The sequence below is a fragment of the Rattus norvegicus genome, chromosome 3 (assembly GCF_036323735.1).
Source record: "Rattus norvegicus strain BN/NHsdMcwi chromosome 3, GRCr8, whole genome shotgun sequence".
NCBI classification, from domain to species: domain Eukaryota; kingdom Metazoa; phylum Chordata; class Mammalia; order Rodentia; family Muridae; genus Rattus; species Rattus norvegicus.
The window spans coordinates 37,765,586-37,793,299 of NC_086021.1; the positions used below are offsets into that span (position 1 = coordinate 37,765,586).

Consider the following 27,714-nt stretch of genomic DNA (forward strand, 5'->3'; position numbering starts at 1 on the left):
TTAAATGAGAAGCCTTTTGTTTTAAGAGGAGCAGGCTGGTAATTTAGAGCGCAGAGGCAGCGTCAGGGTGAAGATCTTTCATATCTGCAGACAGGAGGGACCAGGCTGCCAATGGAGAAGTTGAGGGTTGCATAATGAGCTCCCGGTCCGGAGGTTCCCTTTCCGAAGAGGAGCCTGGGATCTCCGAGGCTCTGATTGATGGAACTCCGGGTCGGTGTGAGCCAGGGAGGTATAATCTCGCCTTTGTTGGTAATCAAAGGCGGCTGGCTGAGACTCCATCGTTTCCTTCTGATTCCTATGTACGAATCTGAGGCACTCAGATGAAATGTGTTGCGTTACACCGGCACCAATAAGTCACACTATCTGTGTTGTGACACACCGAATATTACTAATTGTCAATCAGGAACCACAAGTCCTGTCAAGGCGCTCCCTTCTCGACGGGCTGGTTCAAACCTGAAGTGATTTTTAATCAAGTGTTAATAACACGGCACCTGTCAGTGGACGGCGGGTATCAGGCAATCAGAAAAGGCGAGCGGATGACACGGCAAATTTTAATGTTTTCATTTTCCACTCTTCCCAATTATCGGTGGGATTTCTGTCAGCCTGAATAGCGCACTGACATTGCCGGGGAACTTCACCGCGTAGAACACGCGAGGCAGCTGACAGGGCTTTGGAAGTGCCAGGCTACGCATCCAGCCCTGCCAGGGCGACCCGTTACCCCCTTTTCTAGAGGCCCAGGGTCTCTGCGCTGCCCAGGGCGGGGGGTTTTGGGTCTGGAGCAGTGGACACATCTGGGTACTAGGAGACCTGGAGCTTGGCTCCACTGCCTCAGAAGACATCAGGGGAAGGTGATGGAGCAGAAGACTGGGTCCAAGCCAAGAGTGGAATAAACCACCTTCACAGCGCCTTCTCCAGGGTCCACCAGAGCCACGCACATCATGGACACCTTGGCTCAAGGGACTGAAACTGGATTTCTAGTGTTTGCTACCTTGCCAAGAACCTGGGAGGGGAAGAGAAGGAAGGAATGCAAGAAGGGGAAAAGGAATGACGGACAAAGGAAAAGACAGAAAGAAGGGTGGATGGCTGGGTGGTACTCACGAGCGTGGCATGGTTTGTATCTCCTGAGCCAGCCCTAGTGGGACCTGCTAGGTGCACAGAGCAAAGGATGGAGGTTTTTCTTTGTCTGTTTTTGTCCTCCATAGGGCCACTGTCCACATCTTTCTTCTTACTTTCTAGAGCTCAGAGCCAGTATCTAATTCATTTCCTCCCCACTGTCCACAACCCTGACACTGGTCATACAGCTTCTCCCATGGCCCTAGCAACGGGACATATCACCACACACCACAGCTCTGTTTAGTAAGTTGTATTAATTTCTTTTCTTATAATTTTGACCAAGTATTTGACAAGAAACAGCGTAAGGGGGAAGGTTGGCTCACGGTTCTGGGATACAGTCCACCATGGAGGGGATGATATGGCAGCAGATACATGAGCCTGCCTGTTGGCCTCTCCACAAACCAGGAAACTGGGAGAGGGCCTGAGGCAGGGGTGGTTCACCCTCCAGAAATTCACTTCCTCCAGCTAGCTGCCCTACAACCAAAGGCTCTACAACCTCCCAAAACAGCACCAGCAACTGAGGGCCAAATGCTCAAACATATAAACCTGTTGGGGACATTTTATACCCAAATCAACCCGGGGCCTTCCTGTAACTTCTCCCTTGGCTCTCAGTGGAACAGGCATAGCAGTTACTGGGTGTTCTGTGAATGTGGGTTATGTCTGAGGTGTCCCTGGATAGACAAACATTCACCAAACAGGCTCCATCTTACCAGGTGAAGCTTTTCTGTATCACCTGTTGGCACCCACCTTTGGGTACCTCTGATCTGTCCTCCTTGCTCTCCTCCGTGGGGCCGGCCTCTGAGCTGCATGGGTGTCCATCTCCTCTGTGTGACTGCGGCAATCCCAGTCATACCTGTCAACACATGACAGTAGCTGACCCTGGTGGATCCTCTGTACTCTGTTCAAAGCTCTGAGTGCTCATCGTCTGGACAACGCCTGGATGCCTCACTCCCCTGAAATTAAGTCATCTCAAGGGAAAGTTTGTAACCTGTGCCTACAATGGGGCCCCTTTTGGGGGGAGCCTGCATTTTGGTGGGGAGCATCACGTGTGTCCCCCTGAGGCAGCATCAGAAACATATGTGGCCTGGGGAAGGCAAACAAGGTGAGACCATGGCATGCAACACCTGAGGGCAGTCACCAGCCCACTCTGCGGCCACCTACGTGCTAGCTTTTCCATGCTAAGATAATAAGTATGCCTGTTCTGTACCCGAGTTTCCAGCACATGGAGAGATTTAATCACCTGTGTCCTGATCTCGCCCAAGGTAGGACTCAAGTGCTGGCTGGCCCTGAAACAGATAAACATTGAGCAGTAGTCTGCAGCATGTCTGAACCACTGTGGTTGCCCAGTCTTCTTTTCCCAAAGGTGAATTTCCCTGGGGAATCTGAGGCTGACCCAGTCCTCCAGTCTATCTTATTAATTTAAAAAAATGCATTTTACTGTTGGTAACTCAGTAGAAAAGACATTTGTCATGCTAACTTGCTAACTTGATAACCTTAGTTGGATCCTTGGAAGCCATATAAAAATGGAAGGAGAGGACCAACTCCCGAAGACTGTCGTCTGACCTCCAAACGTGTACTACGGCATGTGTGTGTGCCTATCCCCTGATACACATCATACACACACACACACACACACACACACACACACACATTTTTACGAAAATTATTTTTATTCCATGTACATTGGTGATTTGACTGTATGTATATCTGTGTGAGGATGTTGGAGCCCCTGGAACAGGAGTTAAAGACAAAGTTGTGAGCTGCCATGTGGGTGCTGGGAATTGAAACTTGGGTCCCCTGGAAGAGTAGCCAGTGTTCTTAACTGTTGAGCCATCTCTCCAGCCCCAACACGCATACACACACACACACACACACACACACACACACACACACACACACAAAACACACACACAAAACACACAACACACACACACAAAATACACACAACATACACACACACACAAAACACACACAACACACACACACACATTTTAAAAGGTAAGACCAGCATATCAGTTATCCTCTGCCCTTTAACAAAGATCTCCAAACACATTGTGACTTAGAGAGTCTGTAGTTTCTGAGGATTAAGAGTCTGGGTGTGGCTTGGCTGAGTGATGCAGGTCCCCCAAGTGTCCTCCAATTGTCTCTGGGGCTGCTGGAGGTGTGGCAGTGCCTCGTGGAGCCCTGCTGTGTGGTCAGCTCCAGTCCCGCACTGGGGACCTCACATAGGTTGTCTGAATGTCCTTATGTCACAGCACCTGGTATCCCAGGACAGAAGACAGGAGAGGGCACAATCAAGATGGAAGCCATTTAGCTGTAGAGCTTCTCTGGAAAATGCCACGCTGTCATTTCTAACATTCCGTAAAGCATGCAGATTGTCCTAACACTGAGAGGAAGCGTTCCTGGAGGCAGGGTTACTGGAAGCCACTTTAGAGGCTGGCTACCATCGCTTTGTGCTGTCTGACCAATCCTAGACTATATATAAATACAAACTAGAATGGTATGTCTCAATACCAATACCATGGAGGGAGAAACCTCAGCACAGTGAGGCTGAAAACCAACTGGACAGGCATGTCACCAACTCACTGCATGGTCTGGGGCCAGTCTCTGCCCTGCCTGACCTCAGTGGCTCCATTCGGAAAATGGAGCGATGGAGCCTGAGGCTCAGGGTTCCCATGAGCCCCAGGACTGCAGCTCACACATCTTATCCCTACATGTCATCTGCTAAGGACCACCAGAGAGGTGGAGGGATGTCCCAGGGCTGAGGAAGAGAGCCCAACGTCCTCACTACACCTGCCCACCCTCTTCCCAGTTAAGTTCACCAAGTCCTCCCTTGGGGATCCTCCTTCTTGAACTCTGAACTTTGGCCTGCAGATGGCATGGCCCCAAGAGGAATCTGGGGAAAGTGGGAGGAGCCCTGGTCACCCCTGAAATTTCTTGCACACACAGTGCACAAGTCCACAATGACATGCAGACGTAGGCACAGACAGCCTCACAGACCCCATGGGGATGCCATGCTGTAGGCAGGCCTGTGGTGACTGGGTTCCTCCTCAGGCAGGGTGAACACACATCAGAGATCCACTCAAATGTATAACTTTACCACAAAGCCGGGAGTTGGCAGACTTCCTTCACAAGAGTAAATATGTTCACTGTCGTTGGACAGCCAGGCATGGAGGGCTCCTTACCTACATCTTGCAGCTCGGTTTGGTCTTTCTTGGTGTGCCTCGTGTATCTCCCTCCATCTTTTTAGCACATGGTGCCTCTCCACCCCATGCGGCCTGGAGCATTCAATGGAGGCAGCTCTGCGTCTTAGGCCTGCTACTCCCTAAGCCCATGTGGTTCAACCTGAGGGCTCCAATAGCAGAAGAGACCCATCCTGGGATCTCTGGGGTCCTTCTCTGCTACACCCACCCTAGCTAAAGACAAAGTACCCGCCTCTGAAGAGACATGTCATAGGCATGCAGCTCCTCCCCTCCCCCCAAATTTGGAGGCAGCCCAGCATTACTGAGTTGAATATAAATGTTCCTGCTACTCATCTGAAAGAGTGTCAATGGACTGGGTAAAGGAGTTCACAGTCAGGGTCCTCAAACACACACACACACACACACACACACACACACACACACACACACATGCACACATACACACATATATACACATACACACATGCACATGCATATACACACACATACACACATACATACATATACATATGCATACACACATGCACGCATGTACATATGCACACACATACACACATATGCATGCATACACACATACACAAGCATATACACATGCACACATGTACATATGCACACACACATACACACATATGCATGCATACACACACATATACAAGCATATACACACGCAGACACACAAACACACATACACACACATAAACATGCAAACACACATACATACACACATATGCACACATGTACATATGCACACACATACACATACACACAGGGACAATGATTCAGCTTTGTTCTCTCAGAGTTTTCTTTACATCCATGAACACTACACCCAGAATGTTCCTCCTATCATGCCATGACTCTGCAGGTCTCTCCATGGTCATTGTCCCTGAATCAGGTTGCCATTTCTGAAGAGACTTGAGGACAAAATGGCTAAGAAATAAATATGGGTGGCAGGGAGCCTGGACTAACAGCGACCACTAAATTTCAGTCCTCTGTCCTAAACCAAATTCAAACTCTACTGCTCCAGGGCTCTCCTCTTGTGCCTTGTCCCTAAGCCAACATATCTCAGTGACAACCCCTCACACAGGTTCAGCCTCTCAGATCTAATGGGTTCCTTAGTGTCTTAGTGATGGTAGCCATCAGCCTAAGAGACGTCCTTCCTCGCCAGCCAGGTCACCAGCTTTGTCCCTCCTAGGACAGTCTATGGTCTGGGTGGGGCCTCTTTCATTTAAGGAAACAATGGAGCTGGAGACAGGGGAAAAAGAATCACTCTTTAAAGATTAATTTTATTTAGGGGTATGTGTGTGTGTGTGTGTGTGTGTGTGTGAGAGAGAGAGAGAGAGAGAGAGAGAGAGAGAGAGAGAGAGAGAGAGAAGAAGAAGGAGGAGGAGGAGAAGGGGAGGAAGGGGGAGGGGAGTAGAGGGGGGAGGGGAGAGGTGTATGGGTGCCTGCAAAGGTAAGAAGAGAGCCCTGGCTCACCAGGAGCTGCAGTCACAGGTGGTTGTGAGCCACTTGATGTGCATGCTGGGAACTGAACTTGGGTCCTCTGTAAGAACAGCAAGAGCTCTTAGCTACTGACCCTTTCCTCCAGCTCCCAGATAGAATTGTGTTTAAATTTTAATATTAAACAAAGATTACCCAAACTTAAAAAGACAAAAATCACATGTTCTCCCTCACATATGGATTCTAGCGTATAATAAATATACATGCATATATGTACATGTACATGTTTGCATATATATACATGTATATGCATATATGCAAACAGGTGTGAGTATGGGTGTAGTGTAACATTTAGAAAGGAAACGAAAAGAGTGTAATAGTAGATGATGGGGAGGGGTGGGTATTGTGCAAAAGGACCCGTAGGACATGGAAGAGAAAAAGAATATTGGAAGAGGGCTACAAAGAGAGAATGTCAGAGCAAAAGGTGAGGGTGGGGAACCACAAAAAGGTACTTGGCTAAAAGATTGTCACAGTGTTATTTGTGTGGGTTGAATGAGAATGGCCTCTATAGGTTCATATGTTTGATTGTTTGGTCCCCAGTCAGTGGAACTGTTTAGGAAGGATGAGGAGGTGTGACCTTGTTTGAGGATGCCAGGCCCAGTGTGTGTGTCTCTCTCTGCTTGCTGTCTGCAGATCAGGAGTTCCAAGCCAATGAGAATTCGTTTCTCAAAAGCTAAGGTGAGGGCCAGACAAGTAGCTCAGCAGTTAAGAACCTGGTTTTTGATCCCAGCACCCTCTTCAGGTTGCTCACGGCAACTTATAACTCCAGATTCAACCACCTCCGGCCTCTGCAGAAAACTGCACACACATGGTGCATAGTCTTACACAGTACACACATACATACATTTAAAAAATAAGCTGGAAGGTACCTGTGGAACAACTTCCAAGGTTAGCCACATAAATGTGCCACAAATGTATAGCAACACACACACACACACACACACACACACACACACACACACACACACACGATCACACGATCCAGGGATATCTCATAGACTACAGTGTTTACCAGAAGGACCTGGAACCAGAGACAAGGCTGCTACAGCCTCCTGGAGAGTCTCTGTCTTCCTCCCTCCCTCCCTCCCTCCCTCTCTCTCTCCCTCCCTCCCTCCCTCCCTCCCTCCCTCCCTCTCTCTTTCCCTCCCTCCCTTCCATGTATACTGCCTTCCTGCTTCTCCAGGCCCCTGGGGAAAGATGGGGGTCCTCATTGGTCTAGAGTGTCCTTGTTATAGGCCTGGGACCATCAACCTAACCTGGTCTTTTGGTCCAATTCTATTTTCTCAGGAAGGCCTGACTGGCTGAGCTGAGGGCCAGTGATCTCTGGCTGGGGACAGGGCCAAGCAGCATCTACACACCTCAGAGAAAGGTGACTACTAAAGATGAAGATTCATATTTATGCTGGTCAATGTGGCGCTCACCATGTAATGACATCACTCAGGAGGCTGAGGCCAGAACATTGCATGTCCGAGGGCAGCCTGACATACATAGTAAATTCCTGCCTCAGACAAAGGGGAGGTGCTCCAGCATTGGCCCAGCCAGGACAGACCTGGGCCACCACATGGTCAGACTACGGTGCAGGAATAGGAAAGTATTGCCTTCTGAGGCTCCTTACAGATCCATCACTGGGTAGATGTGAGGAAGATGGGACCTTAGTTAGCAATGGTGACACAAGACAAAGATAGAGAAACCTTCAGATGTTACACAGATGACCCTAGAAGAGAAGATGGCCTGTCCTGTCCAAGATCATGGATGATTCTTGGCTTGGGGAGGATGAGGGCCTGCTTTCCTCTCCCAGTCTGTACTCTGCACACTAATAGAGGAGCTGGCCCGGACAGGATTCTGTGTGACAACAAGGAGCTCGGATGTTTTCCAGAGGCCACCAAGGATCACTGGAGGCAAACTAACACCATGTGTCTCTGCTGAGATGTGCAGGGAAGTGGTGTGTGTGGGGGGGGGGGATTGAGAACACAGACAATGGTAGAATGAGCTCTGCTTTGCCTCTGCAAGACCTGGAGCAAAGAGAGTCACCAAGGCTCACAAGAGGGGTTCCGATTCACAGGAGGGAGACCACAGATAAAGGGATTCCGTTTTATGGGAAGGGATCCCAAATCTGCAAAAAGGAGAAATAGATTCACGGGAGACAGGACTCAGTTTCACAGAAGAGAGCATCTAGATCCACAGGAGAGGGGACCCAGGCTCATATAAAAGGGGAGAGGGGACTCAGATTCATACATCCACTCGCGAGTGTGCATGGACACACACACACATACACACACACACGCACGCACGCACGCACGCACGCACGCATGCACACATGCACACACACACATCCTTGAGTGCACGAGCGCATTTACATGCACACATTTGGCCTACAAGTCCATTAGGGCTCTGGAAAGCTCTGAGAAGACACTCTACTTAGAACAGAAAACTTACCCTTCTCCTCTGAACCCCAAATCACACAAAACAAGTGAGGGGAACTGATCACACTCAGAGATCAGGAGCTGAGTGGAATCCATCCAAGGGGTGGTGCTGATCACCCTGCTCGGAGCTGTCCAGAGTACTGACCTGTCAGAGCCTCTTCTGATGCTCATGGACCCTGAGACTTACCTTGCAGTCTGTACAATCCGCTATGTTTGGGGGCGGGGATGTCTTGGTTGAACAGAGAACCAGGTTGGTCACACCTGATGTCCTTTGGTGGAGACAAAGCACACAGGTCAGCCTTAGTTGTCTGTGGGTCACTCTCTTGCCCTTCCTCCCTGTCGCCTTCTCCTTGGAACCAGCCCCAACCTCATCCGAACAATGTCATGAATATTCCCTCCTTGATGAACTTCAAGTCTTTTAATGACTCTTCATAAAGGAACAGTGGGGCCAAAAGTTGAGCAAAGGAGATGATTAAAGTGCCTTATTAAAAGCGGCCTTGTAGAATTCTCCACATGAAAGCAAGCACCATTATGAGGCCTTATCCTTATAAATGACGCTTCGCTTTCGCGAACATGCCGAAACCTGATTAGAGTGACAGGCGCTGACTGATACTGCAAACCTGTTAATAACATGAAAATTAGAAGAGGCTCATGCAAAGAAGGGAGATTAATTTAGCCGGAGTACATCTCGCGCAAATTGCAAAGTTGTGAATATGTTCTCAGATAATGAGCCTTCCCAGTCATCAGCCCGCTTGTCATCTTCTGTAATTAATGTTAAGGAAGACGCCTTCCTGATGGTTCGAATTACTCATATACCAAGAAAATTTCTTCAGAGAAATAATTTACATTTATTATCATCGGTCTGTTTGTGTGGTTTATTTCGTGCCCGCGTAATTTATTGCGGGACCATTCGCCTTGCCTTGATTAGTCGCTCGTCAGGACGAGATGTAATTTTTTTTTTCTTGATGGCGACATCTAACACTTGACAGTGGTGTAACACTCCTTGTCTTCGGATGGCTCCTCCCCCCACCCCACTTAAGTAAACTTTGGGGCTGAGTTCCCCTAAGATCGTCTCTCAGTCAAGATGAGATAGTGGAGTAAGTGCTGGCCAGCAAGCCTCCAGGAACAATAGGGACTCCCTGCTGAGTTCCCAGGGAGGTTCTAGGTCATCTCTCTCCTCCAATGGCCACTGGCAAGGCTGTGGGATAAGAGTCACCCTCTTTGAACCACCGAGGTTGGGGACGGAGTGTTTGCCGTCAGTCTTCCCTCCTCACCCTCCCCTAACTCTCTCCTCCCTTGGGCTGTCTGTTACTGGAGAAACCTCCACACCTGCGTATTCCTCCATCCTTAGTTGTATAATCCTTTCATATGATGAGCATCCCCTCTGTCTTGACATTCATCCCCTTTGGGGCAGCACAGAACTTCAGGGCACGGGTGTCCACTAAGTTCATCTCCCCCACCCAACACTGAAGTTCTCTTTCAGGTCCTACCAGGGTGTAGAGTCCCCAGAACAAGACTGAAACAGATCTGTCCATCTCAACATGACATGCTAAGCCATTGTTGGCCCTGAGCCCATAGCTTCTGCCTTCTGAAACCCCAAAGAGCAAGGGCTCTGGACCAGGTCTCTTTGGGTTGGCCACTCCCTGTCTATCTTGTCTGTCTTGCATGGGAGATCAAAAGAAACGTCCCACATGGGTTCACTTGGTGCACCACTCAATGGGTCCCGTGACCATTCACAGCTGCCGAAAATGGATATTAGTAGAGACTGAGCTGTCTATGAAGGTCCTGTGTCTCACAGAGGTTCAGTAACTCATGAAACACCACCATCTCTGCCCTGGAAATTAGTAATGACCATGGGCTACAGGGACAGGCTGTGAGAGGAGCCATCTCCTAGGTGACAGGCATGAGTAAACTCCACATGAGTAAGTTAAAACTCAGAGGGTTTAACATTCCTATCTCTGTCCACAGCCAGGAAGATTCAAAGGTGAATTCAAGCACCATGCCTACTGCAAACACCGTCCATTGTCTCTCCAGAAACTCAGCCCCAACCCCGTCCATGTGGCCCTGCTGGCTTTTCTTTTCTGTAATGCCCTACATGTCCCATTTCTATCCCTAGGTCTGAACTTTAAAAAATATTCTTCCACTCGCCCCAGCAGGGGTGTCCAGGCTGTGAAAGGCATAAACAGACGTAGTCGGTGTGAGCTGCTGACCCTCGCTCTGCAAAATGAGTCAAACGACACAGATCAGGATTCACAGACAGAGATAATGATCTGTTTTATTGGACATCTTTCCCCCACTCCAACCAGTGGTGTGGCACTGGGTCGACCCGCAGCGCACCATACCGCTTGTGTCAGTTAATGATAATCTATATTTATAAAACGATAGTCCATCAAAGGGGGGATGAATATTTTAGAAGCCGCGGACAAATCAAATTGTCTTTGTCAAATGGGCATGTGCTCCCGTGCCCAGTGTGTTTTATGACTCTTTCTGGGGTGAGAAACTCAGGGTTCCCAGAGCGGACTGAAGGGCTGCCTTTCTCGTTGAGATGAGAACCGAGACTTGCTCTTTTAAAACAGCCAATGAACTGTGGAGGTTGACATTAGCTCAGTGGAACTGTGCTCTGTTTGATGAAGTTAACTGCACCGGAAACCACAGACGTAGCAGCATCTTTATGGGCAAGAGTCCATTTATACTCGCTTAAATAAATGCGTGTCTTCGCGAGTCTGGGTTAGAAGGAGCTGAGACGGGTGGCACACGCCTGTAACCCTTGCACTCAGGAGGTAGAGGCAGGAGGTTTAAGCCTAGATTCAGCGCTATAAATTTAAGGCCAGCCCAGGCTACACGAGACCTTATCTCAAAAGAACAGAAAACCAAAATGGAGAAGAGGGGAGATGGGCCAGTAGAGAAAGAAATGGCTGTGCAAGGGTGAGGACTTTGCTGAATCCCCAGGACTCACACTGAAAGGGGAAAGCTGGGCACGGCAGTGTATGCCTGTCACTCCAACGTTGAGGTAAAGACGGGTGGATCCTGGGAGTTTTCTTGGCCAGCCAGTCTCTAAATCAGAGAGCTCAAGTTTGGTGAAGAGACCCAGTCTCAGAGAAAGAGAGAGAGAGAGAGAGAGAGAGAGAGAGAGAGAGAGAGAGAGAGAGAGAGAGAGAGAGGGAGAGAGAGCAATTAAAGAAAATGTCTTGATGTTAATTTCTGGCCTTTATGAACATTCATACACGTGACTGCACCCACACAGGCTTGTGCACGTATGTATATTATGCCCCTCCTCCAAACACACACAATGGTAAAAAATTTAAAAAAAGAAGAAAAAGGAGCCAGTTAGGAGTGTTTGCTGCAAAAGCATGAGGGACCCCGTTTATTTATTTATTTATTTATTTATTTATTTATTCATTCATTCATTCATTCATTCATTCATTCACTTTACATCCTGATCACTGCTGTCCCTCCTCCTGGTACCCACCTCACACAGTCCCTCACCCATTCCCCCCTACCCTTCTCCTCTGGAAGAGTAGAGGTCCCTCTGGGTTTCCCCCTACCCTGTTCATCAAAGCTCTGTAGGGCTAGGTGCAGCCTCTCCTACTGGACCCAGACAGGCAGCCCAGTTAGGAGAATGGGATCCGCAGAGAGCAACAGCTTTAGGGACAGCCCCAGCTCGCAGTTGTTTGGGACCCACATGAAGCCTGAGCTGCACATCCGATACATATGTGAGGGGAGACCCAGGTCCAGCCTGTGTATGCTCTTTGTTTGGTGGTTCGGTCTCTGAGAGCCCCAGAGTCTGTCCAGGTTGGTCTTCCTGTGGAGTTCCTATCCCCTCCAGGGCCTTTGATTCTTCCTCCAACTCTTGCATAAGACTCCCCGATCTTCCTCCAATGTTTGGCTCTGGGCCTCTGCATCTGTTTCAGGCAGCTGCTGGGTGGAGCCTCTCAGAGGACAGTTATGTTAGGCTCCTGTCTGCAAGCATAACAGTATCATTAATAGTGTCATGGATTGGTGCTTGTCCATGGGATGGATGTCAGCGTGGGTCAGTTATTGGTTGGCCATTCCCTCAGCTTCTGCTTCATCTTTGTCCCTGTATTTCTTGTAGATGGGACAGATTTTTTGGGTCAAAAGGTCTGTGGGTAGGTGGGTTGGTGTCCCCATTCCTCCACTGGGGGTCCTGACTTGCCACAGGAGGTATCCACTTCAGGTTCCCCACTGCTAGGAGTCTCAGGTAAAGTCACCCTGTCTTAGTCAGGGTTTGTATTCTTGCACAAAACATCATGACCAAGAAGCAAGTTGGGGAGGAAAGGGTTTATTCAGCTTACACTTCCACATTGCTGTTCATCACCAAAGGAAGTCAGGACTGGAACTCAAGCAGGTCAGGAAGTAGGAGCTGAAGCAGAGGCCATGGAGGGATGTTACTTACTGGCTTGCTTCCCCTGGCTTGCTCTGGCTTGCTCTCTTATAGAACCCAAGACCACCAGCCCAGGGACGGCACCACCCACAATGGGCTGGGTTCTCCTACCTTGACCTCTAGTTGAGAAAATGCCTTACAGCTGGATCTCATGAAGGCATTTCCTCAAGGGAGGCTCCTTTCTCCAGCTTGTGTCAAGTTGACACACAGAACCAACCAGGACACATCCCATAGACTCCTGGGAGCCTCTCCCATCCCAGGTCTCTGGTATGTTCTAGAGATGCCCGTCCACTGCCCCTACCTTCATCAACCACCAATCTCCATTCATTATCCTGGTCCTCTGGCCCTCTGGCCCTCTGGTCTGTCTCTCCCGACACTTGATCCTGAACACCCCATTCCCTTCCCCATCCCCTCTCCTACCCAGTTCTCTCTCTCCATCTGCTTCCTGTGACTATTAAAAATTTACACATCCTTGCTGCTGTATGAATTACAATGCACAAATATGATATGCAGGATATCAAATATGTGACCCCCACTCAAAGGTGTCATAACCCACAAGCTCAGAACCACCGCTCTAGACCTATCTGGCAAACTCCAGACCCCAGGTCCTCACCAGATGACCTTTGACCTCTTCTGGATAGTACAATTGAAGCTTTAAGAGCCTAACAATGTGGCATGTATGCCTGTGTCATTGGTTCTGTGGAACAAACTATTCTATGTGTACTGACTCAAAACACCAGCTCTTGTACCCTTTATGTACAAGGTCGGCAGTTAGGGAAGGGGCCCAGAGGGATGGCTTGTTTGGGCCTGAGTCTGAAATATCACCTGTAGGCTCACATTTGGATGTGCAGTCCTCGGCTTGTGGAGTTATTTTGAAGAGCTTGGAGACTGTCATGAGTAGAGGTCAGCTGGAGTGGATGGAGTGAATAGGCTCTGGCTAGGATGGTTGGGGCTTGCGGACAGGACACTTAGCCTGTCTCTGCACAAAGGGTTCCTCTAGTAGGATGGCCTGGGTCCTCTCTGAGCCAACAAGGAAGCTTACATAGCTATCTTAGGCTGTCTCCATTTGCTTTATGTTGCTGTGATTGAACCCCATGACCAAAAGCAATTTGGGAATGAACGAGTTTATCTGGCTTACATGTCCAAGCCACAGTCCATCAGTCCTTAGAGGAAGTCAGGGCAGGAATCTGAAAGTAGAAATTGAAATAGAGATCATGGAGGAACATTTCTTCCCAGCTTGCTCTTCCTGGCTTGCTTAGCTTTTTTTTTTTTTTTTATATAACCCAGGACCACCTACCTGCCCAGGGGTAGCACCACCCACAGTGGGCTGAAGCTACCCACATCAATCATTAGTCAAGAAAATACCCCCAGACATGTCTACAGGCCAATCTGACAGAGGTATTTTCTTAGTTGAGGTTCCCTCTTCCCAAATGACTCTAGCTCGCATCAAGTTGACAAAAACTAACAGCTGATCACCTGTCAACTTGACAGAGAAATACATCACTATTAAACTGTTAAACCATAACCTTTCCTATTTTGTTTATCCCCAAGATCTCAGGTAAATATCACAATATAAAACACACTTAACTTTAAAAGTCATTCTTTGAAAATGTTACCATACAGTTCACACACACACACACACACACACACACACACACACACACACACACACACACAGGACTCTGCTCCATGAAGCAGAACCCAGACTCTGCTCCACGAAGCAGGATGTGGTTATTCATGAGTATGACTGTTGGTCTTCTTACTTTTCCTGTGGCTTACCCTCTCTGATGTTTCTCAGTATGAACATGAAGTGGTAGGATGTACTGTATGCATAGCCTGGACCTCACATACAGTAAGTACACACACGGTAAGGACCAGCGCTATTGAATCCACTTGAATTTTAGTCTTTCTATTTTTAAGTTTTTAACCCAAGTTCATTACACAAAATTTCAAATTTAATGTTTCTAATGATAAGCATTGCTGCAGAGCTGGAGAAATGGCTCAGTCTGTAAAGTGATTACCACTCAAGCATGAGGGCCTGGGCCGATCCCTAGAGTCTGCTAAGAAGCTAGGCTCTCAGTCTTAGGCCTGGAGGAGTAGAGACAGGAGGACTCTGGGAGCTTGCTGGCCAGACTAGCCAAATCCATGAGTTGACTTTAATAAGAGACCTTGCCTCAAAAAAGTAAAGTGGAAAGGTATTGGGAACGATGATGCCCTTAAAACCCTCCATTATTGATGTTAATATTATAGTTAGAGTTAAGTATGACTGGGTTCATGGAAAATCCCCAGCCAGCTGCAGAAGACCAATACAAATCTGGTGGTCAGGATGTCTAGTGATATGACAGACTTGTGACCTTTCTGAAAAATACATCTGACGTCAGAATGCCTAATGATATGACAAACTTGTGACCTTTCTGACATCCTGTTGATGTCAGCCGATTGCCTGACCACAATCCTGTGTCCTTGACCTTTGTAAATGTTTCCTGCTTCCCACCTTCCCTCTGTTACCCCTGCTATGGTTTAAATTCAGCCTTGGGGAAAAATATAATTTGTCACCTTGATCAGACTCATGTCTTGGCATCCTTCTTCGAGTCTCTTGTCCTCCATTCTCTCCTAGGTGGTCTCCAACCTCCGCTGACTGCCCTGTGGGTCGGGGCAAAAAAGGATCGAGGCAGATACCTGATGCTGACCTCTGGCCTCCATCCACATGTGTACACACCTGTGCATACACATACATGCTCACACCATGACACAAACCAAAGAAGAAAAAAGGGAGGGAAGGAAGGAGGGAAGGAAGAGAAAAAGTGTTACTACCCCCAAATAACACAAAGGCAGACAACTCCCCAGGGTTGGCCATGAGCCAGCCCTGTCACCAGCTCTGAGGGTCTTGGGTCTTACTCTATAGGTAATTTCCCCCTCCTATTTCTACGTGACTCTGAATCAAAACCCAGTGTCCTACCAGCCACGCCTCTTACAGTTTTGGTTTCTGAAACAGGATCTGACTGTATGATGCTGGTCTGAAACTTACCATAGAAACCAGGCTGGCTTAGAACTCACAGAGATCCCCTAGCCTCTGCCTCTCCAATACTGGGATTACAGGCACTATCACAGCTGACTTACAGGCGACATCACAGCTAGCTTCTTCTAGATTTTTTTTTTTTTTTGGTTCTTTTTTTCGGAGCTGGAGACCGAACCCAGGGCCTTGCGCTTCCTAGGTAAGCGCTCTACCACTGAGCTAAATCCCCAGCCCCGATTTTTATTTTTAATTATTTAATTGTCACATGCTATTATCGCACATGAAGCAAATTATAGCTCTGGGTGTGATCCTAGCACTTAGGAGACCGAGATAAGAGGATTTATTAGTTCAGCCTGATATACAGATATATACATACATATGTATGTATACATATGTATATATTCATGTATATGTGTGACTATGTATACATACATGTGTGTACATACAAATACATGTGACATATATGTGTATGTACATACACATATATCTGTGTATATGTATGTATCTCATTAGGAATAAATTGATTTTTCTAACTTTATCTATGCCATTTTTCATACCATGCTCTTCCACTCTGTATTTTCTGTTAAGATGGCAATCGATATAGAGAGGCTCAGCCATTTTGATAATTTTCCTGTCCACACTAGTCCACAAGTGTCATGGCGTGTTTCCATCACAAGGTATGCTATGGCAGGAGAGACAGCTCCATTAGTTACTAGACTGCTGTGCAAGTATGAGGGTCTGAATTTGGATGCCAGGCATGGTGGTAAGTGTGTAATTCTAGAGCTGTCAAGGATGGGGAGAGAGACAGGAAGATCCTAGAGATGGCCGGCCAGCCAGCTCTGAGGAACCCGTGAGTTGCGGGTTCAGTGAGAGCCTGAGTTGAAGTGGAGCAGGGTGGGGCAGATGGTGCCGTGTGTTGGTATCTGGCCTCTGTAGACATATGCACACACATGCACATGCACGTCTACATCACACAAAAAGGCATGGGTGGGTAGGAAAATAAATAGATCAATCAATCGATCAATCAATAGAAGATATATTATGGTCTCAGCACTTAGGAAGTAGAGGCCAGCCTGGAAGTTTGTCTGGGCTACAGGGCAAAAATCCTTGTCTTAAAACAAAACAAACAATGGAGAACAAACAAATTTTAAAAACCAGTAAGGCTGGGACTATATAGCTCAGTGGTAGAGTGCTTGCAGAGATTGTGTAAGGACACACACACACACACACACACACACACACGGGTGGGGGAGCATTTATTTCTTCTTGTGTGTTTGCAGTGATGATCACAGCTCACTGCTAAGAACCTTTATTCCGCTAAAGTTTGGGAAACATTTATGCTCCCTCTTACAGTCTCCTTCCTTATCAGGCAGAACACATCTGTAAGGAGAAAGGTAACATCTGTGAGTTAGTGCCACAGTGGGCATTTTACTTCTTCCTTACTTTTCCTTTTAAAGATAACTCCACGCCCCACCAACATCTTCCGATCTGCCCTGTGGGCGTGGCTTGGTTTATTCTAGTTTGGGCTGGTTTGTTTCATGTCACTATGAATCATGAGTTTGGATCAGGCAGTGTGTCAGCACCGCCACTGTGACAGTGTGCTTGTCTCCGTGTGAGTTCCGCTTCCCATTTGCGGTTTCAACGCGTCTTTGCTTCCTAGGCTTGTCTGGGGCAGGTTCCATCCCAGAACTGGAGGCAGCTTTCTGGGGGGCGTCACTCATGCTAGGGTGGGCGTGGACTAAGTGAGGATGCGGTCTCTGCCACCCAGGCTCCTGTAAACTGGGGCAGCAGATTCATGGGTTCTCTGAGCTGGATGCGGGTGAAAGCTTGTCTTTGGTCTGTAGTTGGTATCCTGTCCGAGGTAAACAGATGTCTGTTCACATGCCTCTGGGGAAAAGTCACACCACAGCTGGGGATGAGAAGGGAGAAGAGACACTAACACTGGAGATGCTAATTCATATACGCCAACTCGGAGGACCTTCCAAACGGCACCACTGGCCCCAGCGACCATGAGCCCCAGTTCACAGAGGTGGGAACAGCAACAAGTCCCCGGATCTTTCTCTCTGGGGACCACGACTGGTGAGAGCTGACTGAAACTTGAACTCCAGAAGGTGTAGTCTGTGAGCCCATGATTCTACTCTGCCTGTGGAGAAGGAGGGGGCTTTGTTTCCATCAAGACACTGATGGAAGGGGGTCCTTTGCCCCCAAAGGCTGCGTTTCGAGCCCCCTGGCCCCCAGTAAGCCTGCTTGCCATTTTTTCTAGCAGGGTGGAATCTATTTTCCTCTCCTGAGTCTGGGCTGATCTGTGGCAGTTGTAACTCAAAGACAGTGTCAGGTATGATGTCAAAAGACAGGCCCAGCAGTTTCTGAAAGAATGCTGGCACGGGAGAAGCCAGCGCTGCCCAAGACCACCAGTGTGGGGCAAGCTCAAGCCAGCACTTCTGAAAGATGAAGGAGAGACACTGGTGCCTACCACCTTGCTGTCTGTCATCCCAGGACAGGGGCCAGGCATGAGAGTACAGAGGCCACTGTGGGCGTTGCAGCCCTTAAGGATGCCACTCAGAAGTCCCATAGCCTCAGATTATGGTCCCAGTGGGACAGATTCTGCCATCTTCAGCAACCCAGAACGCCATATCTAGGACTCTAACAGCAGGAGTGGGGTCTACATGGAGTCTTCCGACTAGGATCACTGCCTTGCTCTGTTTCCCCACATTGCAGGCGTGAGCTTCATCCCCGTGAAGCATCTGTTGAGGGCTGTGATCCCCCCTTAAAGATCCCCCAGTCACCAGGCCATACTCTACTTTGTGGCTTCCATTCCTCCAAAGGCAATTCTAAGAAAGCCAAAGGGACCCAGGGATGTCATGATACGTACCTTTCCCCAGGGTACCTGTAACCCACAATATACCCCAGACAAACATTCAAGGTCCCCAGGCCCAATGGAGCTCCTTCCTTCTTCCTCAGAAGTCCAGCAGGGAATCCACATACTCGAGTGAGTGAACAGAAGGGCCCTGTTCCTGATGGGTGATAGATAGCAAGAGAGATAGGCAGAGATGCAAAGAGACAGAGGAATAGAGGAGGGTCTAACCTGGGCAAATATAGGAAGGATAGAGGGAAGGAGGGAGGGGAGAGAGAAAATGGGGCTTGCCAGCCTTAAGGAGGGAGACATACGGAAGCAGAAGGCTGAGAGAGGAAACAGTGAGCTGGACCCCAGGCAAGGAACAGCCTTGGACAGGCAGAAGCCAGAGGGGAGTCACTCCTCTCTCCCTGAGGCTCTGCTACTCTCCTGCTGAGTTCAGCTCCCCTATTTGTTCCTACCCATCTCTGTCACCTCTCGGCTTCCTTGATGTGTCAGGTGCCTCTGTCCCTTCACTACCTAACACCCAACTTTAAGGCCCTTAAGTCCCACAGATGTGATCCATTGCTTCAGAAGACCCTAGAAGGCTACCCCACCTCTGGTCATCTCTGTCCTATATAAAAGACAGTCCCCTGGGTAGGGACCAGCTCCACCTGTCACCCAATCCCAGCCCTGACTCTGGGGAAGCCATTTGGGGTATACAGCCTTACTGGGAGGGACAGAGCCCCAGCACTGGGTAGCTGTTTAGAAGGACTCCAAAAGCCACTTACTAGAAAGATCTTGCTCCCCTCCCCCGTGCACTCCTCTTCCCCCCTCCAGTAGAAGGGAGCATAAAAGCAAGAGAGCCCCCATGAGCAGCCCCCATAACTCAGCCAGCCAGCAGAGGCCAATATTTAAATCATAGCTTACTTTGCTTTGTGTGAGGGAATTTATTAGCCTACCACATAAATGTTTTATTCATTAGGCTACGTAAATAATGCATGCCTGTTTCCATGGAGATTTAACCCTTGGGCTCCTGGCGCCCTGGCCAGGGCCTGCCCTACGCCTTTGTGAAATCTGTACTCTCCTGGTCCTGTCACTACACAAAGGGACCAATGGCAACACACAACAGCCGATATTACTAGCATTTTTCATGGATGAAGCTCTTCAGGAAGCAGGGCAAGTGTCCAACAATGTACCCGGTGATGTCATTATCCCAAATGCTGCCACCACCACCGTCTTACAGATAGGGAGACTGAGGCTCCAGGAAGAGGGACATTTGTGCCCAGGGCAAAGAGGTCAGGATCATAGGAGCTGTGATGGACGTCGGGTTGTTGAGACTCCATGTCTCCTGTACCCATCCCAGGTACCCGGTAGGACATAGGAGGTCTGATCAGGGAATTCTCCCCCTCTGCTTCATGCTTCACTTCTACATTACTAAACTCTCTGCATCTAGCAGAATCCATCCCCAACCCAAGACAAGCTCCTGGGGGTCCAGCCATTCCATACCCAGGGACTAAAGGAAGGCCCAGGACTCCCTGTAGCCAGAAAGATGCTATACTTTACACCTGAGCCTTGGCTCCCACTTTGTGCCCTGAGCTTCCTCTTCCGGAACTTTCTGCAGTGCAGCAGTGGCAGCCTGGCCCTCATCACTTTACAGACAGCAACCCTAAGACCTTGAGGTTAAGAGCTTGGCACAGGGTCACCAGCAAATTGGCCACGCGGGCATGTGGAGAGGCTCGGGCAGGCCCCTCGTTCCTCCCGTCACGTCTGGTTGCTCTGCTCAGCCAGCGTGGGCTCACAGTCCACCTCTGCCACCTCCCCTGCTTATTAGCTGGCTTCTACAGGAGCCTCTCTGGCCCCTCGATGACGGCAGTGCAAGCGGGCCACCAAGGTTCTCCTGGCCATGATTACAGGCTCCCAGCCCCCTCCAACAGGCTCCCCTAGCCTTTGCAAGCGGCAAGATCATATGTGAACTCCAGCTGCCCATGGAGAGCAAGCTTGCCAAAGGACACCCGTAAGCTACCCCTCAAAACACTGCCTTCAAACCAGGAAGGGGGATAACATTTGAAATGTAAATAAAAAATATCCAATTAAAAAAAATCCCACTGCCTTCAGGCCCACCCTTCCCTTCTATTCTGCCTCATTCTGTCTCCACACAGCCTTGAAGCTTCCCTGACTCACCAATAGTGACACCACACTTAGGCATATATCAGGACGGTGTGTCAACCTTATCACTTCATTCTCTCCAAAGCATCCCAGGAAGAACATTTGGTTGACCTCATCTTGAGGCAACCATTTGAGATCCAGAAAGGTGGAGAAATCAGCCCGAGATGCATGGCTAGCAAGTGGTACAAACCCAGTTCTTGATTGTCCCGGCAAGGGGGACAATCTGTCATTATTGACTGCCCCTACCCCTGATATCATTCAGGTTCTCCTGAAGAATGCGCTTTGAGACAAGATAGCCCAGTGGTTCCCAGAGAAATCATTGCTCTTCATGCCCTTTAGAGCTGCCTCAAGGCGAGGCAAGACTCTGCTTCTGTCCTGTGAATATCCTTGTGACTTCACCCTCAGAAACAAAGACCACAGGTCCCTGGCTTAGAGCCCTCTGCAGGCCACATGTGTTTCCTCGGTGTTTCCACTATACCTATTTTCACGGCTGCTGCCATCAGTAACAAACAATACTGCTTCCTTCTGAACAATACTAACATAAAACAGAGGAGCCCAGCCATATCCAGCCCTCCCCAAGTCTTGCATTGTTTCGAGCTTTGTGGATTTTAACCAGCTGGTCCCCAGGCACCCTAATAGGAAAGCCATTATCATCTCAGCTACAAAGAAGAGGAAAAGAAGTCACAGAGACTTCGGGGCTGACCCTGTGATCACACAGCCAAGAAGTGCCTGGGTCACCATTTGAATCCTTTACCACTAGTCTGTCTCCAACAATGAGCTAAATTTCCCTTTGAAAATCAGCTTTGGGCTTTTTTCCTACTCTCTTTGGTTTTCAATCCTGCAAGGTTTTGGGGGTGCTATCTCCCCGTATACTCTGAGCATGCAATTGCCATGCCTCAGAGAACTGGGATCCAATGGATCAGAGGCCCACGTCTGGTCTCCATGGGCACCCACAAGCACATGGAATACATACTCTGACACATGAAAATAAAACATGTAAGAGGTTGCAGAGACGGCTCAGCAGTTTAGAGTCCTTAGTGCTCTTGCTAAGGACCGGAGTTCAGTTCTCAGCACCCATATTGGGTTGATCACAACCATCTGTAACGTTAGTTTCCAGGGTTCTGACAACCTCTCCTGGACTCCACATGCACCTGTGTGCACGCATGCATTCACGAGCGCACGGGCACGCGCGCGCGCACACACACACACACACAAACACACTCATGTGCACACACTATCACTCGAATGCACAGGCACATGGTGGGGGGATGGCTACAGGAGAATGCTGTGGGCAAGCCTGTAAGTCATCTTTTTGATTGCTGATTGATGTAGAAGGAACCAGCTCACTGTGAGCTGTGGGCTGGTGATCCTGGGTTCTATCAGAAAGCAGGCTGAGCAAGACATAGGGAGCAAGTCAATAAGCAGCACCCCTCTGTGGCCTCTGTATCAGTTTCTGCCTCCAGGTTCCTGCCTGGAGTTTCTACCCTAACTTTTCTCAGTGATGTAGTATGACTTAAGGGGCATAGGCTAAAATAATCCCTTTCCTCCCCAAGTTGCTTTTGCTTGTAGTATTTAATTGTGATAGGACAGTTCCCTCCATCTTGCTTCTGCTGGAGCCATTTTTGGTTTAACCAGAAATTGATCCTCACTTCTACTCTTGCTGTGAAAAGTACCATGGAAAAGTGCCCAGCCCTGTTCTGGAAATGTGACGTCAAAGTGCTCAGGTAACAGTGTGGTTTTGGCTTCTGTTAAACTGCTTGCTTGCCTTACCTCCCCCTGAAACTGCCAACCTGGAAATGGTTTTTCTGTGTTCTTTGGCTCCCTGTAAAGTGCATTCAAGGCAAGACTGCTTTGTGAGAAGTGTTTCTCTCCAGATGAGGCTCACTATAGACTCTATAGCTGAGAGGTCTTTGGGTCCTACCATATGGCATTACATAAGATATACACATACATATAATTAAAATTAAAAACAAAATCTTTCAAAATAAATAAATATCCCACCCCACCCCTTTCCCCTGTCTGTGTCTTTTCCAAGGCATGGTTTCTCTGTGTAGCCCTGGATGTTCTGGAACTTACTATGTAGACAAGGCTGTCCTCAAGCTCCCAGGGATTTGCCTGCCTCTGTCTCTCAAGTGCTGGGATTAAAGGTACCTGTCACTGCACCCAGCTAAAAAATAAATAAGTCTTAAAAAAGAAACCTAGGATAATATGAAGTTTAAAGTTTCCTCTCACAGATACCTTCACACATAGGTCCATCACTGGCCTCCTAGGGACAGAGGTGGCTGGTCACAATGTACCAACACTCATGAAGGAAAGGAGCCAGGAAATTGGGTGGGGTTGTAAAACATCCATTTCCTCCAGCAAGACTTAGAGGTCTCTTAGCGGCTCTGCAAGCTTCCAAAACAGCATCTCCACCTGGGGACCAAGTGTTCAAATACAGGAGCCTATAAGACATCACATGTCAAACCACAGCAGCTTCCTTCAGACCCCAGAACAAGTCCCACCTCTCCTTGCCTGCTCACTTGTAAGGTTAGCCCTGCATAGTCTCTCTGCCAATCCTGGGTAGGAAAGAAGTGAAATTGTATGGACAGGGGACAGAGGCCTCCCTCAGCTTTCCATAGGTAGGCTCCGCTACTGTCCCCACTTTAGAAATGAATGAACAGAAGTATACAAATTTAAGATTGCTCCTCCTTGGTGGCACGGGCTTAGAGCCTGACCATCTGGCTTCAGAGCCACCAGCACACACTTTACCAATGCACTACGTGACTTGGGTCTTGACCATGAAGACATGATTATACAAAATTATCTACAGTTGCACCTGCATCCAAACCTGTCCTGGGCATTTCCACTATCAACAATGTTCATCCATGCTTGATCTGGGAGAGATGAATGGAGGGCTCCCAATACTTACATAGGAGGGTATGACAGTGTCCCCTTCCTCCTTGGCGAGAAGAGCCAGCTCATGAGACTTGGTCTAAGTCTCTGTTCCTACATGAGGGCCAAGGCAGATGAATGTCACTACATGTCTGCCTCTCCTGCCACACTTCCTGCTACGATGATACTGGACTGAACCTCTGAACCAGTCTCAATTAAATGTTTTCCTTTATAAGCTTTGGTCATGGTGTCAATAAAACCCAAACTAAAACACTATTCCTGCCTTCAACTCATTCACCCACCTCCTCTTTCCTCTCATGGCTGCGCACAGTCCCCCATGTTTTAGCCCACCATAAGGTCCCAGCCATCACACACGCATGCACGCACACACACACACAAGCATGTTCAACTTCAATTTCCTTCCACTCCCACTGGACCTTGGAGGTTATGGAGTTTCCTATCAGCTCAAGTGTCATGTCTATCCCAGGTCCTCAGTGCCTTTACTGTGTCACAGTAGCCAGACCCCATGGGGTCCAGGGACAACTTCGACCCCAGAACAAGTCTTCAGTCCCACCTCTCCTTGCCTACTCACTTGAAAGGTTAGCCCTGCATAGTCTCTCTGCCAATCCTAGGTAGAAAAGAAGTGAAATTGTGTGGATGGGAAGAGAGGCTAGATCTTAAAGGACCCTGAACGTTTCCTTCCCCACTGGATCAGCTGGTTAGTACCACTTGCTCTTTTCTCCGTGTCCCATTGCTGCCATGTCCCATGTCTCTCATGCTGCTGTCACGGCCACAGAGGATGAAGAGATGGGAACAACTGGGGCTGAGGGCACAGACGCACATCATTTGCCTTAGACAATGGTGCTGCCCCAAGGCTGGTCAGACTCCACGAGGAGCCCTGCTCAGTCATCCCTGGACGTATCCTCAGGGATCATCCAGTCATCATCTGCTCAAGTTTCAATTTCCCTATCCCACAATTTCCATGAGTGCCCACGGTCTCAGGGCTTCAACACACATGGACCCCAACCTTCACATGGCCCACACCTATTAGAACTCTAGACATAATCTTCCCTTTTAGCCCGATTCCTGAATAACCCTTAGGTCTCCTCTTATTTCCCAAGTCCAAGTCCTGGTCTCCTGACTTATATTCAATCACTCCTGTGAAATTTTAGAATAACAGTTGTCATAGCTTACTGAAGTTCCTAGAACCATCCATCTGCAAACGTCCCCCTCCGTGAGGCAATCCCACAAAATTTGCCATCCCCGGCACACAGTAGGTCTTCAGTAAATATCTGAGGATGGATTCATGAGTTCAGGCGAAGCCCTCACCTCCGTGTGGTGACTTTCTGAGCTGTAGAGCAGCTGTGCTCGTTGCTTTGCTCGTTGCTATGACAACAGAAGCAGCTTAAGGGAAGAACGGTGTATTTGGACTGATGGCTTGCGAGGGTACAGTCTGTCACAGCAGTGGGCCTATAGGGCTGGGACTCCTCCTTCAGAGAGCAATGAACGGTGATGTTCACCACACTGTCTCCTTGTCTCTCCCTTTTTATTCAGGGGAGACCCATAGCCTAAGCATGGTGCCGCCCTCATTCATGGTGGGTCTCCATCAGTTATAACTCTCTGAAAAATTCTCACAGATGCCTCCAGAGATGACATTACAGTCAAATTGATGTTGAAAGTTAACCATCACAGCAACCCTGGGAATGCAGGCTCTGTTTCCTTTTTATTGTTGTTTGGTGTGTGTGTGTGTGTGTGTGTGTGTGTGTTTGAGGTGTGTGTGTGTTTGAGGTGTGTGTGTGTGTGTGTGTGTGTGTGTGTGTGTGTGTGTGTGTGTGCATACACACACGCCCTAGTCTAGGTGTAGAGTTCAGAGAACAACTCGCAGGAATCAGTTTTCTCCTTCTGCTCGGTGGATTCTGGGAAGTGTCAGGCTCAGTGGCCTGCTGAGCCATCTGTGGAGAACTGTCTAGATAGATTGTTGATTAATGTCGGAGGGTCCTATCCACTGTGGGTGGTGCCATGCCTGAATAAGTGGCTCAGGGTTATATAAGAAAGCTGGCTGGCAGAGCAAGCCTGTAGGCAGCATTCTCTATGGTTTCTGCTGAGCTCCTGCCCTGAAATTCTCAATGATGGACTCTGACTTGGTGATAGATAGATAGATGATAGAGAGATAGATAGATAGATAGATAGATAGATAGATAGATAGATAGATAGATAGATGGGAGATAGGTAGATAGGCAGGCAGGCAGACAGACAGACAGATAGGGAGACAGACAGACCCTTTCCTTCTCCAAGCTGTTTTTTGCCTGTGGCATTTATTACAGCAACAGAAAATAAATTGATACTCACACTCCTAATGTTATTTCTGAGATAGGTCTCAGGTTTCCGTGCCAAGGTGGTTTGGGAAGAAGGTCCCTACTAACTTCCCAAGGGAGCTATGTAATTAGAAGATGCTGTGTATCAAATTCTGTTCCTCCAAAATCCAGGGAGATGGGTCAGTCAGTATAGTGCATAGGGGCCTGATTTCAACCCCATTAGAGCTAGGCATCGCAGCACAGATATACAAGTATGAACACATACACGAAGACACATTAAAGGCCAGACAGGCAGGCAGCCTTCTGTTTATGGCCAGCCTGAGCTATTTAGTGAGCTCCAGCCAGCCTGGGTTACTGCAGTGTGAGAGCCTGTCTCTAATAACAAAAAGCCACAAGGCAGTGTCAGTGTGTTTGCGAGTGGGACCTTATTTGGAAATTGGGTCTTTGTGGGTATGATCAGTTTAAGATGAGGTCTTACCAGAGTGGGTGGTCCTTCATCCAGCTGCACTAGTGTCTTACAAGGGGAGAAGGGACGAGGAGACCACCCGACTTCAGAGGCACAGTGGAGGGGTGCAGCCACAAGCCCGGCTGAGGTACGGAAGATCACTGGCCTCGTGTGGAGATGGAGAGGCAGGAGGGAAGCAGCCCGGAGCCTTCGCTGCAGACTTCTGGACCCCAGAACTGTGAGAAGACAGAGTCCAGCCATTCTCAGCCACCAGCTTCTGCAACATTCACTGCAACAACATGCTTTGTAAACCTGGCTGAAGGCGTTCTGTCCTTGTCAGTTCACAAACCAGAAGCTGCACGGAGCAATCCCTTGTTCTACGGCAGAAGCCCAGTATGCAAGCCACTTGGACCATCAAGGATGCTGGGATGAAGGAGAAGAGCCACTGAGGTGTGTAAGAGATTGCACGGCTCAGGGATCTTCAGACCACCAAGTCCATCTCTCCAAAGACACCTCTCTGGCCATGGCTTCTGTTCAGTGTTGGTGACGGTGGCAGCCCTTGGCTGAATAATTAACCAGGGAGAGCCCATGGTCACGACTTGCCTCATGGCTAGGAGAGGAGATAACAGATAATTCAGTGTGGTGGTTGATATTGACATCAACCTGATAGGATCTAGAATTGTCACCTAGGAGACAAGCGTCATGTCTCTGAGTTTAACTGGTGTGGGAAGATCCACCTGAGTGTGGATGGCACCATGCCATGGCTGGGGTCCTGAACTGAGAAAGGAGAAAGTGAGCTCTGTGCCAGCATTTGTCTCAGTCAGCTCTTTGGCTAAGTATGCCGTATGACCAGCAGTCTCACACTCCTACCACCATGACATCCCTCACCATGATGGACTATACCCAGAAAACTCTGACTCAAATAAAATCTCCTTCCCCAAGTTGCTTCTGTTAGGTATTTGGCTACCATTCATATTTTTCAATTATATTTTTAAGTGTAAAAAGTATTGATTTTTGTGTACATACGTGTTGGCTTGTGTGTATGTCTATGTACCACACGTGTCTGGCATCCATGAAGGTCAGAAGAAGCTATTAGATCTCCTGGAACTGGAGTTCCAGAGAGCTGTGAGCCACCGTGTGAGTGCTGAGAACCAAACCCTGGGTTGTCTGAAAGAGCAGCCAGTGCTCTGGACCACTGAGCATCCTTCCACCCCCACTGCTTTTAGCTCTATCTGATTCATTTCAATGCCTTGCTTTGCTAATGACTCCTCGCCCCTCACCACAGTCCTTCACCTAGTAGCATCACTTCTCTCTAAGCTGCCCATCGCCTCCACTGTCTCCTCCAGGGCCTTGGTGGCCAGTGGTCCTCAGCACTGTGTTTGCAAACTTCTTCTCTCACATGCTCTCCTATGTGCGGTCTC

The 27,714-nt window shown here is 48.6% G+C and overlaps 1 long non-coding RNA gene across 5 annotated transcripts in view; it reads right to left on the bottom strand.

Moving 5' to 3' along the window:
- Window positions 1-11,566: 11,566 nt before the first annotated feature.
- Window positions 11,567-27,714, bottom strand: part of LOC108350352 (uncharacterized) — a 36,242-nt gene continuing 20,094 nt past the window's right edge. For 3 of the 5 annotated variants that reach the window (XR_010065161.1, XR_010065159.1, XR_005502092.2), the window contains 3 exons: window positions 15,198-26,903; window positions 13,780-13,828; window positions 11,567-12,199 (listed from right to left, as the gene is read on the bottom strand). This is a non-coding gene — a long non-coding RNA (uncharacterized LOC108350352). The remainder of the gene's footprint in view (window positions 12,200-13,779; window positions 13,829-15,197; window positions 26,904-27,714) is intronic. The other 2 variants (XR_005502093.2, XR_010065160.1) reach the window with 1 other exon arrangement.